Raw genomic sequence first — 15,700 nt, 5'->3', positions numbered from 1 at the left:
TCAAAGAGGTTGATCCTATGTATTAGTATTGAGACCAGAGCTTAGGAGGGAGGTAAGGGATGGGGAACAAAGGGAGATACTGTATCAATCTGATTGCTCTAGAGCCAGCAAATCTCTTTTAGAAGCTTAATTACTAATGGATGTTTTTTTTCTTGAATGTTAGAGCATTCAGAAAGACAAAGAAATGACTAAAACATCACATACTTTAAATGATGAAGGTAAGGAAATGAACAATATAATTGCTCTGTTATCTTTCAGTTAAATAATTATAGTTTTGTCATATAGTTTTCCAAGTTATGCTTTTTTCCCCTGATCATAAAATTTGTGATTATTTTGATTAAGGAAGATATAAAAATTATTCATGGTTGTAAATGTTAGTATCCCACATTTCTGAGTGGTTGCCGGGTGAATAGGCCCTTTGGAATCTGCAAACCAGGGCAAAGTCAGCATCTCTGCTGTGGCTGCCTATACTGATAGGCAGAGTAAGTTTCTGAAGTACTATGATTTGTGCAGAGAATTCTCCCCAGGAAAGTCTTCATCCTCTAATGCCACCCTTTCTCCCCAGATGTAAAAATACATCCAGTTTCCCATGTCCCTAGCTAGACTAGAGGTTAGCTAAGTCTCTATTGGTCTCAGCAAAAGATTCCCATGCATATTCTATACACACACCAAGAGCACTAGGACATCTCTGCCTGGGTGGCCAATTAGCACCTCAAATCCAATTAGGCACAAAACCAAATTCATCTTCCAGTCACCTTGAAACCTATTCTCTGTACCTCCTTTTATTCAGGCACAAAGCCAGAGTCATCTTTGACTCTTTCCTGTTGCCCATATTCTACACCCAAAAGTTATCACATTTTGTCCAATCTGCCTCCTTTAACTATCTCATCATCTTCCCCTCCTTTCCATTCACACCACCCATGCTCTTAACTACTGCAAAAATTTGTCTCCAGTCTCTTTTTCCTCCTGTCAGTCTGTCCTACAGTTTGTTGTGAATGTAATCTTCTCGAAATATAGCTTTGAACATATAATTCCTCTATTCAAAAGTCCTTGGTGGTTCCCCCTTACCCTACTGAATAAAGTGCAAAGCAGTTCATTCTGGGGCAGGGGGAGTGATGGGAGATTAAGCTGGCAGAGTAATTTAGGGCCAGAAGTTAGGGAATTCAGGTTTGTCCCTCAAGGTGGTGATAAGACACTGGAAGGCATCTTATATTTGGAGATACTGCTTTTACTTGCATAAATATATTCCTGACTGCAGTAATTCCAGACATTATGACAGCAAGAACTATATCATTTTTTTTTATACTTAAAGGTACCTTTTCTTTCCCCCCCCCAGGAATTAAAAATAGCTCACTTCAAGCTCCAGGTATTTCTGCTAAAACTGAAAATGTCCCCAGACATTCTATACAGGCTATTTTGAAACAAGAGGCAAGTAACATTTCTTTTGTCACAGATACAGAAAAAATAAAGTATGAAAGTTATGATCAAGATTGGTATAACACAGCTTCATTCATTAAAAGACAATTCAGAACAGCTTTATTCCCTGAAATTAACCACCCTATAGTAAGATTTTATAAAAATTGAAATGCAAACCCACGGTAATAATGCTGTACTACTTCAGACTTCCAAAGCTCATAGCTATCAGTTATGTTAGTGTTGTCATACTGTAAGTACAGGGAATGTCAGTAACAAGTTGTAAGCCAGCAAAAGTAGTAAGACTGGGACTTTAAATATGTTAAACAGATCCAAAATTTGAATGTTACATTTGCCTCAATTTTAATAGAGATTTACCAGAAACAACTTGAATGCTCCTACTTAGCCCTTAGGTTAGAGGCTTCCTAAATGATGAGCTTCAAAAGATTCAAAGTACAGACCTGTGCCCTGCAGAGAAAGCAACAATCGGGCTTTGAAAATCATTTTCTTCTAGTGCTGATGGGTTGGTTGTACAGAGGCAGCCATGCTGCCTCACCCTGTCCCCTATGTGACCAGTGATCCCTCATCTGATGGTGGAAAGTTGGCAGCATTCAGGGTACAGCCTCTGGTCACAACATGGATTGCATTTGTGGACTGCCAAATTGTCCTTTTAAGAAACAAATCCGCATCCTTGGCTCTGTTAGCACTGTATTAACTGGCTCAGCTGTTCTAAAAAGTTAACATGGTTTGAAAGAGATGTCATCAAGCAGGAAATTCACTGAAGTCTTCCCAAAAGTCTACCTTCATAACTAAGGTAGAAAATGGCATCATTTGCAGTGTCCTGCATGAAATGCATAGGAAGCAACAGACTCAATTATATATAGCTGATCAAATGTAGCATGTTAGCCACAATATACTTCTCTGTATAAACAAATATTTGTCAAACACCTACCGTGTACAGGGCAATGTATCACCATGTCCACATCCATAATCATTATGCTTAGTTTCCAAAGAAAAGAAACTTCACTACTTTGAGTAGCAGTTGTACATTAGGAATTACTTTTTTATTAGCCTCACTATAGAGCCAGGAAAAAAGTGTGCCCTGAGTGTCACATGGATGACAAACCTTATCCTGCATACTTTGCCCCCAAAAATTCAGTAAACAAATTTAGACTATCTGTTTTTAAAGGAGGCTTTAAAATACATAAAATACAATGTGAGTATGTCAAATGGTCACAGAAACCTAATTTATTTTGAGAAATAGCATGACCACTTTTATTATGATAGAATAGGCTACTATTCCCAACTTATTTCACCCATTTCATCAGTGCCAGGAAATGTACTTCTGGTGCCTTGTGTTTAGCTCTCAGACCTGGGAAAAAATTAAAGTCTACTCTGTTGGATTTATCTTTCTGCACAATTATCTCAGCAGGTAGAGCTCTTGGCCAAATCAGAGAGTCACAATGTAGGCAGAAAACCTGCTCTCAGCCTTCCAGCTTCCTAAAATCATGTCCCCCTATAGTTAACTTTGTTTAAAAACCACATACCATCTTTTTAACTGTTCAATTAATTACCTTCCATGCTGCTCAGTGAATTCCTCAGTTAATTTTAGAATACCAATGAATTCTATGAACCTGTGAATTCTGTAAGTGATACATGTAATATAAACCAAGTAAAACATGTACTTTAATCACAAATGGACTTTTAAAATCATTTTCTTAAATTTCTATATTTTAAATGTGAGAAATAACCGATGTTCAAATTCTTTTAAAACTCCTTTGAGGATTTTCATTGTTGTTGTGTTTTTTTGTGTGTGGCATATATAGGTAACATATGCTGATGTTAATGAAAAAAAGACCAAGAAACCAAGCTTTAACTATGAGACAGGTAAACATTAGCAACAGTTATTAAATAAATCCCGCAATCTACTCATCCATTCATTCCACGAACACTTTTGAGCTTCTACTGCATGACAGTCATTGTGCTAATTACTGTGTACATACAAGGTAGAAACCATGCAGAGTAGAAAGCCATGCCTCCTATCCTGGATTTTACAGTTTAGTGGGGAACACTCATGCCAATAATCACAACCCCTTACGATAAGTGTAATAATGGAGGTATGTACATAGTTCAGGGTAAGCATAGGGAAGCCAGGGAAATTTGTCCAGAAGAACCCACAACTGGGCTGAGACATGAAGGATAAGAAAGAATTTTCTAAGCAGACAAATGGAAGGAGAACCTTTTCTCAGAATTGCTTTATCTAAAAATTTAAGCTAGAGAATTGTAGGAAATGAAGCTAGACTGCTAGAGAAGGATTAGATCATTAAGTTTCTGGTAGGCCAGAAGGCAAGAAATCTACCTTCTATCCTGTTATTGAAGGGAAACTATTGAAGAATATTGGCAAGGGTGTAATATAATCAGAATTTGTCTTTTCTAAAAAGGGAAAAAAGAATTAGAGGTGAGGAGACTAGAGGCAATGAGATAATAAAAATAATAGCATTTATTGAACACTTATATATGCCAGTTACTACACTAAACTTTTTATATCCTCTCATATAACCTCCTCCAACAATTTAATGAGGACAGAAGTATTTTTATCTACCATTTTACATATAAGTAAACTGTCTCAGAGTGGTGAATGATCCTGCCCAAGGTCTCACAGTGTACGTGACAAAACCAAGATTTTAAACCAGGTCTGTCTTACTCAACCAATTCTAGCCACAATGCCATGCTACCACTTACTACAATTAAATAGAGTATTACAATACTCAAGGCTAGAAATGAGTCTTGAACAAACTCCGTGGCAGTGAGGGTACAGATTTGAATCAAACTAAGGAGGTCGAATGGATGAGATTTGGTTACTGATTGAATATGGGAAATGAAGGCATTGAAGACAACTCCCAGATGTCTAGACTGGGCAACTAAATGAGTAGTGAATAATGGTGCCATTCAGTAGACAGGCTGTACAGAAAGATGAACATGTTTGGAGGAGAAAAAAAGTAGTTCAGCTTTGTCCTCCTAATACCCTCTTGGATCTGGGAGTTATCCATAAGTATGTTTCTTAATTATCAAGAAATTAATACTTTGGGTCACAGTTTTTTAATTAAATTCGGAGAATATAGCCTGTAAATCTTTTACACATTGAAGTTGTTAAGGTTTTCTTTGTGGCCAAATATGTGATTGCTATTTGAAAGTGCTCCATGGACATACCAAAAAATGTGTATTCTTTATTTGAAGGATGGAAGGCTCTAAATGGATATTAAATTACATTTATTGGTTTTATTTTATATCTTTACTGATTTTTTTTGTCTACTAGGCTTTTTTTATTGTCTACTAGATGTGTCCAGCTATTAAAGAGGTGCATTGAAGTTCTACACTCTAATTGTATATTTGTCAAATTACCATTGCATTTGTAATAGGTTTCACACAGGCTCTTCAGGATATTTAATCCACCATATTCCTAGAAACAATATAAGAGTTATTTATTTTTTTCTAACAGTCACATTAGTTATCTATTGCTAAGTAACAAATCACCCCAAAGCTTGGCAGCTTAAAAAAAATTATCTTATAGTTTCTGTGGTTAGGAGTCCAGGAATAATTTACCTGGGTGGTTTTGACTCAGGGTCTCTCATGAGGTTATGGTCAAGTTGTCATCCAGGGCTGTTGCAGTCATTTAAAGGCTTAACTGACAAATATCCGCCATTTGCATCAACATGGATGGAACTGGAGGGGATTATGTTAAGTGAAGTATGTCAAGCAGAGAAAGACAATTATCATATGGTTTCACTCATATGTGGAACATAAGCAATAGCATGGAGGACCACAGGGAAGGGAGGGAAATCCAAAGGGGGAGAAATCAGAGAGGGAGATGAACCATGAGAGACTATGGACCCCAGGAAACAATCTCGGAGTTTCAGAGGGGAGGAGGGTGGGGGAAGGGGATAACAGGGTGATGGGTATTGAGGAGGGCACGTGTTGTGATGAGCACTGGGTGTTATACTTAACTAATGAATCATTGAACACTACATCAAAAACTAATTGTGTACTATACAGTGACTAACTGAACATTAAAAAAAAGGCTTAACTGGGACTGAAAGGTTCACTTCCAAGATGGCTCACTTGCATGGCTGTCAGCAAGAGGCCTCAGTGCCTCACCTTGTGGACCTCTCTGTAGGGCTTCTTGAGTGTCTTCATGATATGGCATCTGGCTTCCCCCAGAGTGAGTGATCCAAGGTAGAGGGGCTGAAACCACAATATATTTTATAACCTAGCTTCAGAAGTTATATACCATCACTTCTACCCTGGACTGTTCATTAGAAGCAAGTCACTGAGTCCAACCCACACTCAAGGGGAAGAGAGTTAACCTCCACTTCTTGAATGGAGTATTATCAAAGAATTTGTAGACATACTTTGAAACCACCACAACAGTATTATCTTCACACTTAATTTTTCAAGTTTATAGACTATTAATTCCAGCTCCTTCCTTTCCAAAACTGTACACATGCAAAAATATACTCATACACAAAGAAACAGATCATTGCAATTTACCGGTTACTCCCAATACACTTCACATTTATTAGCAGAAAGATAAATAGCAATTTGCCTTGACTTTGAACTGGCTCTAATTGGTAATACTACTTTCTATTATTCAGAGCATTCTGTTTGTCTAAGACTGTTTGGTGATGTATGTGTATAATTGATATACACCATTCCAGTATTCCTATGGAGATATTCTACATGAAGACTTGCTTTACTATAATTATCTAGAAATATTTTCTAAGATCTGCTTATGGAATTTTGCTAAATGGCATGCAAAGCATAGTAGACAGTATTTGAATGGGAAGAGATTAATGACTGTTAGACTAATAAACAAACATTGATCCAACACCGGTGTTAAAGAATTGATTCAATAAATAAGTGTTACTGAGCGCTGATTATATGCCAGACACTGTAAACTATAGCATAGTAAGTCCTGTAATAGAAGGAAGTATAGGGTGCTTCAGGAGCATTGACAGGATGCCTGTCTGTGTAGTTGATTTCAAGGAAGGCTTTCTGAAAGAGGTGACACAAGCTGAGTGAATCCTAAAAGATGAGGAATTTAAAAGAGTGATATTAGAGTTATAAACTAAATAATAAGGGCACAGGCAAAGGGAATTGCATGGTTGTTCATGCTCTCTGGAGCACAGAATATATGTAGAATGGTGACCACATATGAGGCTGGTGAGGTAGGCAGTGGCCCCAGATCGTAAAGTATTATTTTATGCCTCCCTGGGAGTCCCTGGAGGGTTTAAACACAGCAATGACAACAGGGAATAAAGACCTATTAATGGATGTTAATTACCGTTTTACAAGTAGCTTGGGAAGGCTACCAACAAGTAGTAATTTTCTTTTTCTCTCTGAAAATTCACCTATAGCTCAAGGAATCTTCCATTCTCATGATTCGCCAATTAAGTAAGTATCTAAGAAAGCTTAATAAATTAATGTGTTATTTTAAATTAACCTTTTAATAATTACACAGGAGTGCTACTTAAGGGCAGATGCTCCCACAGATCTCAGTTCTTATAGTTCTACTTGCATTTTTTTGCAACCTCTCAGGACTAAGCTAAAATTATAAAGGAGGCAAAGTTATTTGTGCTCTTTCACCTTCCCTCTAGTCTCACTTTTGTTCTGTACTCCCCTAATTCCCAGGGCCTTCGCTCCCCTTTCAGGTAGCACTACCTCTTCTTTCCAGGTAACTTTCTGGGATCTAGATCTATTCTTTTCCCTTCTCCACATTCAAACATACACTAGTTGTGCCTTTTGAGGTTCTTGGTTCTCTAATGATGATGAATTAGTTTACCATATAGTATTAATGACTTAATCTATTACTACATCCTGAGGATATTTGTACTGTAATCGAAAGTGATGAATCTCTAATGATACCAAAATCAAGGACGGAGAAGATTTTTTTTTTTTTTTGGCCTAGGTGCCTTTCATCCCTCAAACCTTAGTGGGCACTTATTTTGCTAAAGTGCAGTTTCCCCCCAAACTTGAATATTTCATACACATCAAGTAACTCCTGATGGAATACACATATCCAACACCATCATCTTTTAAACCCTCAAACCAAATGAGGTCCAGGATAGGTTTTATAAATTCCAAATTCTGATGAAAATGGTTGGGTAAGGTGAAGTAGCATGTGGTGGTAAATGGTGTTGACATTCAGAGCGAGCTTCCAAGAAGAAGGATTTTACGCTTAGGAGTGATGAAGTCAGTTTGACTTACTGAGTGCTCATGAGATAAAAAGATGCTGAAGGAAGGAAACTGACTAGCCCAATATTAGGACAGTTTAAAGAAATAAAGGTGAGAAATGAAGATTATGTAGTTTTAGAAAGTGTTAATTCCTGCTTGCCTCTTCCTCCTGCCTTCCCACTACCATAGACTACAGAACTACAGACTCACTTGAGTCTTTTCAAAAGCAAATGCTCTGGATACCCTTTTGCTAACAATATTAGCTAAGATGAAGAGATCTGCACATGACCTGGAGTTTCTTCCCCATTCCTCTCAAATACACAGGATTAAAGTACTTCTAGCTATATCTAGGACAATTCCAGGCCAGAGCACAACAAAACATGGCTAACAAGACCATCTGGTCTGGCTCTGCCCATTGCACCCATGTCACATCCCCTTACCTTACTGAGAGGAACACAGGTTCAGGAGCTTGGACTTAGTCCTCTTTCTCTGATGTAGCTCCTTGCTTCCCAAGCCTCAATGCTAGAGGCATCACATGTGTTCCACCACTTACCTCTCTCCCTTCTCTCCTCTCAACTTCTTCTGTGTTTTTCCTAGCACTTACACAAAGGCCATACACAGTAAGCTTAACAAAATAGAATTAGAAACCAAAGAAATCAGGACAAAAGGAAGCAAATGTGATAAGATAGCAGTGGTGTAGACAGCTGGAATAATTAAGATTTGCGTTTAGATACCGACTATGTTCTTCTGATTGGGATGGAGGATGAAAGGAGAAGACATACACACTCAGAAGTGTGTATGTATGTATTTCATCCACTGAATGACAGTCTAATGGTTTTGAGGACGGATGTGATATTATCAAGTCAGTATCTCCGCTGAACACCTGTGACAGCAGCATGTAGGACAAATGAAGGATAGTTAAATAGGTGCCCATTACAGAAGTCCATTAATGATTTGTGGCCTTGCACAATGGCCTTCCTTTTGGAGTAGAGAGAAGTATGCATCTAAAACACGTTAAATGGGAATTTATGTGCCAAACTTTCTTGAGAACCTACTATGTTCAAAGTATAGTTCTGGGTATTAGAGGGATACCAAGATGAATAAAGCACTACCTCTGACCTCAGTTGTGCTTTACACCACAACAGGACAAAAGACAGGGAGACTTGAGGAATGCCAGAGAGTGAACTGAGTGCAGGGCAGTGGATAAAATGTCAGGAAAAAGGAAGGCTACCCGTGGTACCACCCAGTTTTTGGCTTTCAAATTAAACCACTGATGTTAGGGGGCGCCTGGGTGGCACAGCGGTTAAGCGCCTGCCTTCAGCTCAGGGCGTGATCCCGGCGATCTGGGATCGAGCCCCACATCAGGCTCCTCCGCTATGAGCCTGCTTCTTCCTCTCCCGCTCCCCCTGCTCATGTTCCCTCTCTCACTGGCTGTCTCTATGTCTGTCAAATAAATAAATAAAATCTTTAAAAAAATAAAAAAAAAATAAAAAAAAAATAAACCACTGATGTTAGGATACAGAGGTGCTGCTTTAAACTCTCATTTAGCCACTGGAATGAGTGAATGGATTTGGCAATAGGATGGACTATGTATGTGGATGAGCAGGAGGTATCAGGCATCACCTCAAAGCTATGGGCCTGAGATACAAACAGAAGGCCACCAGTTGGATTAAAAATTGGATATTCAGAAGGATTAGGCAGACTAAAATTTAGGCTTGTCACATTTAGTCCTCAAGGGGTGGCTGGCCAACCATATGAAGATGTCTTTAAGTTATTTTCTGGACTAAAGTGAGTTTTTATGGAGGGGAAGGTCAGAAGCAGAAAGGTATATTTATAGTTTTGTGACACGGCAAGCTAAACTGTAAAAAACTGCCTTCTCTTTGGGGCTTCTGAAATAATGGTCATTAATATCACTGCCCTCTTTATTTAAGAAGTAGGAAGTTAGCAGTACAGATGACCTAAACCTTAGACACTTTTCTCTAGTGTCAACCTGTCGAGGAAAACCACCTAAGACTAGGGAAAAGTAGATGGAATATCATGTCACTCCTGGAATGGTGATGGAACTTTCCAATATAACAGCAAGTTCATTTGCATGTTTCTGTTCAATTGACTCCAACAAAAATCTGATAATTCGTTGTGAATTGTAGATTGTATGTGATATCACAACTATTTTCTAGTGGCCTTGAGGATTTCTCATTTATCTGGTTAGTTTTATTCTCAGAACTTTGCTATTTCCTTTTATCTAAATGCATGCCTTTGGGACAGAAAGCCTGTGAGGACAGGTAGCAACAAATACATAGGACTCACTGAGTTCTACTTGCTGCCAGTGGTGTGAGGTAGAGAGAGCAGAAAAAAGAATCTGGATGCAGAGAACCTACAAGAAGAAATTGTGCTGGAGTTGGCCTGAGAAACTGGTTCTTAGAAAAATAAATGAAGCCAAAGGATAGGAACTGTGTCACTGACATCAGCACTCATGTTCCAGGTTCCATATTGCAAAAAGGTACTAGTCTGAGGATGGGCTTATTGCTCCCTAACCCTAGCTGTGACCTATAAGTTTTTCTTTTCCTACTAGGAGTTAGGTTGTAATTTCAGAGATGGGCTATATTTCTCAAAATTGAATTGTAGGCCTTGGGGGGGAAAGTAATTTTGATAACATAAGGGCAGGCCAAGTAAAAATGAAGATAGAGTACTCTTCTTCCTTTAAGATGGTCAGGAAGAAGAGAAGCAAGTGATCCATGTAGGTAGGAAAATAAATTGGAATTAGAGTCTTAGGCCTTATTTTTTTTTAACTTTTTTTAGTATGCTATAATTTTCATAACTGTGGTGTTCTCTTGCTACAATTTAGTAAAATATATTTTTGGTTCCATGTAGTAGGTGATAATAAATAATTTTGATTAAAACATAGAATAGATTGCAATGACATGGATGAAGCTAGACAGTATAATGCCAAGTGAAATAAATCAGTCAGAGGAAGACAAATACCATATGATTTCACTCATATGTGGAGTTTAAGACACAAAACAAATAAGCAAAGAAAGGCAAACCAAGAAAAAGACTCATAACTATAGAGAACAAAAGGATGGTTACCAGAGGGGAGTGGCAAGGGGGATGAGGGAAATAGGTGATGGGGAGTAAGGAGGGTACTTATGATGAGCACTGGGCTATTAAAATAAAAACTTTTTAAAAAAAGAAAAAGGGGCGCCTGGGTGGCTCAGTCATTTAAGTGTCTGCCTTTGGCTCAGGTCATGATTCCAGGGTCCTGAGATTGAGTCCTGCATCAGGCTCCTTGCTCAGCAGAGAGGCTGCTTCTTCCTCTGCCTGCCGCTCCCCCTGCTTCTGTTCCTGTTTGTTTTCTCTCTGACAAATAAATAAAACCTTTTAAAAATAAAATAAAAAAGAGAAAAAAAACATAGAATGGAATATTACAATACCTAGAAAAGGACTACATCTAATTACGTATTGCATATGATCAGAAACCCATTATTTTCATCCATCGTTATCAAGAATCATCCATGGATCTTTTCCTACTGTAGAGTGAGGGGAGGAGACTAGGAGTTTTGAGGAGGTGGGCAGAAAGCAAGTTATCAGGGAGCTCTAATCAAGCAGAGCAGGTAGAAAGGAAGAGCCCACCCCCTCTCTCCCCAGCCCCATGCTCTTCCCAACTCACTAGGAAACAAACATGGCTAAGTGGTTCATGAATAGTAATATCAGACAGATGTTAAGTTTATGCAGCAGCTGTTTACTATTCTACTGTTTATTCAGCTATCGTTCTACTCCTGTGAGTAATGGAGCATGTCCTGTACCCACAGGCCAATATCTAAGTAGGAGGCTAAATAGGGGAATTACACAAAAAATAAAGCTTATTCTTTCTTGTGAATTGCTAGGGAGAAAAAAAATCTCCCAAGCACAAAGGAAATAATCTGATTCAGGGGCGCCTGGGTGGCACAGTCTTTAAGCGTCTGCCTTCGGCTCAGGGCGCGATCCCAGCGTTCTGGGATCGAGCCCCACATCAGGCTCCTCCGCTGGGAGACTGCTTCTTCCTCTCCCACTCTCCCTGCTTGTGTTCCCTCTCTTGCTGGCTGTCTCTCTCTGTGTCAAATAAATAAATAAAATCTTTTAAAAAAAAAGGAAATAATCTGATTCAATGCTTAGGAATTGGGGAGGGAAGTTACATAAATTATTGATCAGAAGTAAATAAATCTCTCTTTACTTTTCAGACAACAACACTATCAAAATTGCTGTCAAGAAAAAGTATGTATGATGAAATTCACTGATAAAGCAACATGTTAAGGATATTTTGTAATACGAAATTAGAGAAAAGTCTGTGAATCAGACAATGAGCAAAATCATCTGTTGACATTAGTCAGTTTCCCTCTTTGCCTTCTTCTCTTCTTGACTTTCACTCTCAGTTAATCTTGAGTTTTGCAGGGGTCCAAAGTTACTGCTATTGGCCCTTTGGGCAGGTGGCTCAGGAGGATAGATTGAGGGAGCATTAGGAGGTTTAGTTATCATGAGAAAAGCATCACATAACACAAACCCACTCCATAATGGGAAGCCATTAAGGGAAATGCCTTTGCAGACCATTGAGGTCTGGCATAGGGTTGAACATCCTGTCCCTTGGGCATGTGAGCCAGGATGCCTGGATCTGTCTCCTAATTTTCCCAGGAGTAAGAAAAATCTTAGGATGGTACTCCATCAAAAGAAGGGACCTGGTCACCTGAGAACTGCACCTTGGACCAGGCAAAGATGAGGGTGAATTTGATGAGCCCCAACTCTGGGGCTAGACAGAGGAATCATGAATACGAGAGGGGTTCAGGGGAGTAATGCACACACACACTCTTTCACATAATACACCCACTCAACTCAGAGAATGTGCAACAAACACAAAGACCTAGACATACTGGCACCAAAAGGATATTTCTTGGTTTAATAGTATACTGAAAATAAGCTGAAAATCAGATTCTATTTATCACATTTCATTTCATTAAAAATTTTAGGAATGCCCCTGTTTTATATATCAAGGTTGAAATGCCTCTTCTCAATTACCTTAAGAGTAATAATGTGGGTCTTCTGTACATTTTCTCTGGTATTAAGAAAATAATATATATTGAAATTCTTAGCTCATATGTATTAGAACAGATTTGGACCAATTTAGACCAAGAAGGTAAGTAACTTACCTATTAATGGTTAGCTGTTATTCTTAGAAGTGTTTGATTTAGGACATGTTTATGTAAAAGAAATGTTTTTCAACCATATGCTGTCATCCCAAACTATGTTTTTCAAACTTAATAGCCATTTTCTAGTCAGGGCAGAAGGTGACAAAAATGCATTAAGAGAACTAGATAGTGGTTATGTTTGCACAATGTTGTGAGCGTGGTTAATGCCACTGAACTGTATGCTTTAAAATGGTAAAATGGTACATTTTATGTTCTGTGTACTTAATCACAATAAAAATGCATTAAAAGATTTGGGAATTGGAGTGGAAAAAAAATGGCTTTTCCTAAAGTGGTTCTCAAACCTTATCTAATGTATCAGGAGAGATATGCTACATTTGACAAAGTGTTAACTTTTCATTGAATATTGGCCTAAACCTGAACAATCTGAAAGCTAACTTTGGAGGTAACTGGGAGGCAACAACCACATTCTAGGGAATCTGGTGCCCAAATGCCAGGATATCAAACAATGCATAGCCAGAATGCCAGGCATCCAGCCTTTGCTGCCACTGAGTTGTATCCACAGCTTTGAGAAATAAGAGTTTCTGCAGAAGGTATGCATTCTTGGTCTGGCTCTCTTGAGGGTAACAATAACTTAAAAACAAATATTATTTTATTATAGGCAGGGGTGTTTACGTTCCCAAAATAGATATGCAATAAGTAGAAGTACAGAAACAAGTACTGCAAAACAATAGGTTTTGCAGGTGCACCTTGCATCTGCCACCGGTCCAGTCTAAGCTGTGACACTGAGTACAATTAAACATTGAGGAAAAGGTCATTCAGGTCTGCTGCCTGGATTTCTACTTCAGTTTACAGTGAAGGAGACCCCCAACTTCCCTCTACTGCCCAGCCTTCTGGCCCTTTGAGTCCATCCCAGTTCTAGCTCAGCCTTTTTTTTTAATAATAATTTTTTATTCTGTTATGTTAGTCACCATACAGCACATCCTTAGTTTTTGATGTAGTGTTCCATGATTCATTATTTGTGTATAATACCCAGTGCACCATGCAGTATGTGCCCTCCTTAATACCCGTCACTGGCCTACCCCAGACCCCCACCCCCCTCCCCACTGAAGCCCTCAGTTTGTTTCCCAGAGTCCACAGTCTCTCATAGTTCATTCCCCCTTCTGTTTACCCCCCCTTCATTCTTCCCTCCCTTCTCCTACCGATCTTCCTGCTATGTCTTATGTTCCATAAATGAGTGAAACCATATGATAATTGTCTTTCTCTGCTTGACTTATTTCACTTAGCATAATCTTCTCCAGTCCCGTCCACGTTGCTGCAAATGTTGGGTAATCGTTCTTTCTGATGGCTGAGTAACATTCCATTGTATATATGGACCACATCTTCTTAATCCAATCATCTGTTGAAGGGCATCTCGGCTCCTTCCACAATTTAGCTATTGTGGACAATGCTGCTATGAACATTGGGGTGCATATGGCCCTTCTCTTCACTACGTCTGTATCTTTGGGGTAAATACCCAGTAGTGCAACTGCTGGATCATAGGGTAGCTCTATTTTTAACTTTTTAAAGGACCTCCACACTGTTTTCCAAAGTGGCTGTACCAACTTGCATTCCCACCAACAGTGTAAGAGGGATTCCCTTTCTCCATATCCTCTCCAACATTTGTTGTTTCCTGCCTTGTCAATTTTTGCCATTCTAACTGGCGTAAGGTGGTGTCTCAACGTGGTTTTGACTTGAATTTCCTTGATGGCTAATGATGTTGAACATTATTTCATGTCTCTGTTAGCCATTTGTATGTCTTCATTGGAAAAGTGTCTGTTCATATCTTCTGCCCATTTTTTGATTTGATTATTTGTTTCATGTGTATTGAGTTTGAGAAGTTCTTTATAGATCTTGGATACCAGTCTTTTATCTGTAGTGTCATTTGCAAATATCTTCTCCCATTCCATGGGCTGCCTCTTAGTTTTTTTGACTGTTTCCTTGGCTGTGCAGAAGCTTTTTATCTTGATGAAGTCCCACAAGTTCATTTTTTCTTTTGTTTCTCTGGCCTTTGGAGATGTGTCATGAAAAAAGTTGCTGTGGCCGATGTCAAAGAGATTGCAGCTTATGTTCTCCTCTAGAATTTTGATGGATTCCTGTCTCACATCGAGGTCTTTCATCCATTTGGAGTTTATCTTAGTGTATGGTGTGAGAGAGTGGTCAAGTTTCATTCTTTTGCATATAGCTGTCCAATTTTCCCAGCACCATTTATTGAAGAGACTGTCTTTTTTTCCACTGGATGTTTTTTCCTGCTTTGTCAAAGATTAGTTGCCCAAAGAGCCAAGGGTCCATTTCTGGGTTCTCTATTCTGTTCCCTTGGTCTATGTGTCTGTTTTTGTGCCAGTACCATGTTGTCTTTGTGATCACAGCTTTGTAGTACAGCTCGAAATCCGGCATTGTGATGCCCCCAGCTTTGTTTTTCCTTTTCAACAATTCCTTGGCGATTCGGGGCCTTTTCTGGTTCCACACAAATTTAAGGGCTGTTTATTCCAGTTCTTTGAAAAATGTCATTGGTATTTTGATCGGGATGGCATTGAAAGTGTAGATTGCTCTGGGTAACATAGACATTTTAACTATGTTTATTCTTCCGATCCATGGGCATGGAATATTTTTCCATCTTTTTGTGTCTTCTTCAATGTCTTTCAAGAGGGATTTGTATTTTCTAGAATATAGATCCTTTATGTCTCTGGTTAAGTTAATTCCAAGGTAACGTATAATTTTTGGTGCTATTGTAAATGGAATCGATACCCTAATTTCTCTTCCTTCAGTCTCATTGTTTGTGTATAGAAATGCAACTGATTTCTGAGCATTGATTTTGTATCCCGCCACATTAATGAATTGCT

General features: G+C 38.8%; 1 protein-coding gene across 1 annotated transcript in view; it reads left to right on the top strand.

Moving 5' to 3' along the window:
* Positions 1–15,700, top strand: part of LOC103672961 (fibrous sheath-interacting protein 2-like) — a 79,543-nt gene that overhangs the window by 19,344 nt on the left and 44,499 nt on the right. The window lies entirely within an intron of this gene.

The sequence above is a fragment of the Ursus maritimus genome (assembly GCF_017311325.1).
Source record: "Ursus maritimus isolate PB19 chromosome X unlocalized genomic scaffold, ASM1731132v1 scaffold_X1, whole genome shotgun sequence".
In the NCBI taxonomy this organism is placed as follows: domain Eukaryota; kingdom Metazoa; phylum Chordata; class Mammalia; order Carnivora; family Ursidae; genus Ursus; species Ursus maritimus.
The sequence above is the reverse complement of the archived record's forward strand: the minus strand, read 5'-3'. Positions and strand labels throughout refer to the sequence as shown.